The following is a 4,812-nucleotide window of genomic DNA, read 5'->3' as shown; positions in this document are numbered from 1 at the left end:
GGCCCGGGGGGCGCGCGCCCCGCCCCGCCCCCCGGCGCCTAGACGCGCGGCCCCAGCGCCTCAGCCGGCGACCGCGCGCGGGAATGAAACGCCGAGGCACGGCGGGAGGGCGGCGGCTCCACATGGGCTCTGCGGCCCGCCCCTACGAGCTGTAGGTACGGGTGCCAGTGGGCGACCCCCACCAGCTCCGGGCTCTGCGGCGCTGGGAGTGCGGCAGCCCTGACGCCTGCGGCAAGGTCAGTGCCCGCCCGGAGGAGGTGGCCCGAGGGAGGCCACCCCCGCGGGGGTGATTCCCCCCGCGGGGAATGCCCTCGCGGGGAATGCCGCCGCTCCCAGTCCAGCCCGCACCGTGGCGAAGCGGAAGCATCCTGCCGCCCGCACCTGCCTAGAGAGGTGAGAATGATTCATCCAGCGGCCTCGGCCGGGCTCTGTGTCTCCTACCGAGGCCAGCTGCCCACTCAGGCCTCCGGGCCCGCGACCCTGGCATCAGGACACTCACCTTCATAGTACCCCACGGCGGAGGGTCTAAATGAGCCTTCACAAAGTGCTTGGCTGGCCCAACTCTTTCTGTGCGCTGTTTTCTGGGATTATTGGCCTTTCATCTCCAGCAGAAAAGTAATGTACTTTAACCCAGTTTTTGCTGCAGTAACCTCATTACTCAGACTAAATAGCCAGCTTGTCAGGAGGCCAGCAGTTCTGAGAGATATAACCTGTATTACACCAAACTACATGCTCTGAGAGGGCAAGAAAAAGATAAAGTCATAAAGCACCTAGTAACTAATTATAAAGCAATAACTGAAGGTATGCAAATGATATGCCAAGAACTCTTTTTATTTAAATTAATTGTGTTTACATTTTAACCTACATTCATTTTCTTGTGCATTCGATCTCTGTCTCAAATACAATTCACGTCGTCAGTTTTTGAATGTCTAGTATTTATTTCACTCTGCTAAGTGCTGTAGGAGATAAAAAGAAAAAAACAAACACTCATTTTGTTCTTAACATCATGAAACTTACCAATAGGGAATGTAAGGTAAATGTAGTGCTACGTATTGCAATCACTTTTAAACAAAGTGCAAGGTATACTATTCTAAACACTTTAAATATTCAATATATTAAATTATTAATTTTTCACACCATCCCTTAGAGGGACTGTACTGTTAAGTTTCTACCTTTTACTGGTGATGAAAATGCAGCACAAAGATATTAGACAACTTGCCTAAGGTCCCATAGCTAATATGTGGTGGAGGTAAGATTGAAATCCAGGTAGTCTGACAGCAGGCCCCAAGTTCCTAACCATGTTACTGTACTGCTACTGAGAAAGAACTGGCTGCTTGCTAATCATTAATATACGGAATGCTAAAAGTAGCACTTATTTCTCAGGAACCACTATCTTTTTTTTTTTTTTTTTTTTTTTTTTTTTGCTTAGGTAAGTAACACAGAAGAGAAGACAGCTTTCTGTATAGTGGGGGTGCCCCAAACCTACTTTAGAATTATATTGTACCAACAATTTCACAGATAGGGTTCTCTGAACTGTTTTCAGTGTTTTATTTCTAGGCTGTTCGACAGGCTTATATGGAAGATGAGACTGTAATAATATCACCATAGAGGGCTTCCCTGGTGGCGCAGTGGTTGAGAGTCCTCCTGCCAATGCAGGGGACACGGGTTCGTGCCCCCGTTCGGGAAGATCCCACATGCCGCGGAGCGGCTGGGCCCGTGAGCCATGGCCGCTGAGCCTGTGCGTCCGGAGCCTGTGCTCCGCAGCGGGAGAGGCCACAACAGTGAGAGGCCCGCATACCGCAAAAAAAAAAAAAATAATAATATCACCATAGAAATCTCTGTTGGTTAATTCCTTCCTTCATTTAAGAAAAAAGTGTGTTGTGCTGAGAACTAGAAGGGGTGCACGTTAGAGTAAGACACAGATTTTTCCCTCAAGGAGCCGTAATCGCACAGAAGAAACAGGTATTGACAGAGAACCATAATGCAAAACAGAAAACGACTTGTGCTCAGTAGACGAATGAAATGTAATGGAAGTTCCAAGTAGAGAGACAGATTACCTCATGAAGGGAGGTGCTTGGGTTAAGGAAAACACATAATTATCGTTTAACTTATTCTTGATACTAAAGTATTACAAATAGTATAAAAATTTATCCAATTCCTTAATTTTTGAAAAATTACATGCAAAGTTCTTCTCATACTCAGAAAAGACAGCTTTTTGTTATGTTACAAGAATTGTTCAGAATATCGAGAGGTTAGTAAGCACAAACATTTTGAAGATGGTTACCTTATTTCCTCGAGTGGGGGGCACAGAATAGAGTGATGATGCACAAGGTAAGATTTTCAAGGTCAAAGGAATAGCACAAGAAAAGCAAGGTGGGCATGAACAAGGTAGGCCTGGGGGCAGCCTGGATTCTGAACAGGGTCAAAGGTTGCTGGGCAGTAGCTTGTACCACACAGAACTACTCTTGCAAGATAGAGACTGTGTTTTCAACATTTTTTTTTGGTGTGTGTGATATCTTTTAATTATGGCAAACATGCCACAAATATTCTGGGATGGTCTCAGTTCAGATATTTGATTCCATTATGCCCATAAATTCTTGTCAATAAGATTGACAAATAAGGTCATCATATTCATGTTAGTGTCTAGAAAGTAGAGATCACTGTATGTTCAACAGATGTTTAATAAATGAAGAGTTGGAAAAGTCAGGGATGGGCTATTTGATAAGGAACTCTAAATTCTCAGATACTTTAATGTGGTAGGTAATAGGGAGCCCCTACAAGTTTTTGAGCAAGGTAGTAGCATGTTAAAGCTACTACTTAACATACCCTAAACATTTATTTATTTATTTTTATTTTTTAAATTAATTAATTTTTACTGGAGTATAGTTGCTTTATTTCACTGTTATGTTAGTTTCTACTGTATATCAAAGTACAGTGAAGCAGCTATACATATACATATATCCCCTCTTTGGATTTTCTTCCCATTTTGGTCACCACAGAGCACTGAGTAGAGTTCCTTGTATACAGTAGGTTCTCATTAGTTATCTATTTTTTACATAGTATCAATAGTGTATATATGTCATAACCTAAGCATTTAGAGGTATTATCTTTTAGATGAAGGACCAAGTGAGAATGCATATGATCTTTTGTCAGTAGTTTAAACAAAACTTTAAAATATAAACATGAGAATGAGGGTAATTTCTCCTAGGCTGTAGACAAAAACCTGTTGGAATATTAAAGAGACTGGGGGAAAAAGTAACGAAAATGCCACTGAACTCTTTTTGTCCTTTCCATATCCTGTTGGTGACCCCTAGTGGAAGAGGACTGGTGCATCCTTTTTGCTTATAATACACATTTCTTGGGGCACCTGCCTAGCACACAGTTCCCCTTTGCTGTGAGTGGCTCCAGTGCACAGGGACAAGTCCCAGCGACTTTCTCAGACTTAGGTAACTTGCCCACTGCCTACTGCCAATTTTGTCCAGAGGTAGACATCCAACTTAAACCGGTGCAATCATAGTCTCTCCCAGGAATCTGAAACTCAGAACCAAGCAGCAAAGAGCTTGGGAATTGCTAGATCTGAGTTAGTGAGAATGTGTTCTAAAGAGAACTTCCCACTGCTGCTGCTTAGACCCCAGATCTGTCTCAGTCCCTGCTCTTCCTGCATCTTGGATCTGCTCTTCCTTCCATCCCTTTTCCTTATGCTTTGGCCATCCAGTTGAGGGACATTAGGTCTGTTTCTAATTTTTGGTGATTATGAATAAAGTCAATAGAAGCATTTACATATAGGTTTCTCTGTGATAAGTTTTCATTTCAGCTTGGTAAACACCTACAAGTATGATGGCTGTGTGGTATGGTTTGACTTTATAAAGAAAGTGTTTTCCAAAATGGTTGTGTCATTTTGCATTCCCATCGGCAATGTATGGGTGTTCTAGGTGCTCCACATCCTCTCCAGTACTTGGTATTATCAGTTTTTTTGTTTTTAGACATTTTAATAAGTATGTATTGGTATCTTACTGAGCTTTGTTGGATTTTTTTAGTGACTAATGATGTTGAACTTCTCTTTTCCTGTGCTTGTTTGCCATTCATTTAACATTTTTGGTGAAGTGTCTGTTCAAATCTTTTGCCCGTTTTTAAAAAAATTGGTTTGTTTGTCTTCTTATTGAGTTTTGAGAGTTCTTTGTATATTCTTTTTTAAAAAATTTATTTAATTTATTTTTATTTTTGGCTGTGTTGGGTCTTTGTTGCTGCACACAGGCTTTCTCTAGCTGCGGAAAGCAGGGGCTACTCTTCATTGTGGTGTGCAGGCTTCTCATTGGGGTGCCTTCTCTTGTTGTGGAACACGGGCTCTAGGTGTGCAGGCTTCAGTAGTTGCAGCGTATGGGCTCAGTAGTTGTGGCTTCTGGCTCTAAAGCGCAAGCTCAGTAGTTGTGGCACACGGGCTTAGTTGCTCCGTAGCATGTGGGATCTTCCTGGACCAGGGCTTGAACCAGTGTCCCCTGCATTGGCAGGCGGACTCTTAACCACTACACCACGAGGGAAGCCCCTTCTTTATATATTCTGATACAAGTCCCCCTTTTTTTTTTCATGTTTATTGGAGTATAATTGCTTTACAATGTCGTGTTAGTTTCTGCTGTATGACAAAGTGAATCAGCTATATGCATACGTTATCCCCATATCCCCACCCTCTTGCGTCTCCCTCCCACCCTCCTTATCCTACCCCTCTAGATGGTCGCAAAGTACAGAGCTGATCTCCCGGTGCTATGCAGCTGCTTCCCACTATTCCCACTAGCTATCTATTTTACATTTGGTAGT

The 4,812-nt window shown here is 43.2% G+C and overlaps 1 protein-coding gene across 1 annotated transcript in view; it reads right to left on the bottom strand.

Moving 5' to 3' along the window:
• The window catches only part of PHF24 (PHD finger protein 24), a 23,798-nt gene extending 23,100 nt beyond the window's left edge, over positions 1-698 (bottom strand). The window contains exon 1 of the mRNA XM_007455941.1: positions 500-698. The gene's annotated coding sequence lies outside the window, so the exon portion shown is untranslated. The remainder of the gene's footprint in view (positions 1-499) is intronic.
• Between the last annotated feature and the right edge of the window lie 4,114 nt (positions 699-4,812).

The sequence above is a fragment of the Lipotes vexillifer genome, unplaced genomic scaffold (assembly GCF_000442215.2).
Source record: "Lipotes vexillifer unplaced genomic scaffold, Lipotes_vexillifer_v1.1 scaffold920, whole genome shotgun sequence".
Lineage (NCBI taxonomy): Eukaryota > Metazoa > Chordata > Mammalia > Artiodactyla > Lipotidae > Lipotes > Lipotes vexillifer.
This window is presented reverse-complemented; position numbering and strand designations above follow the sequence as displayed.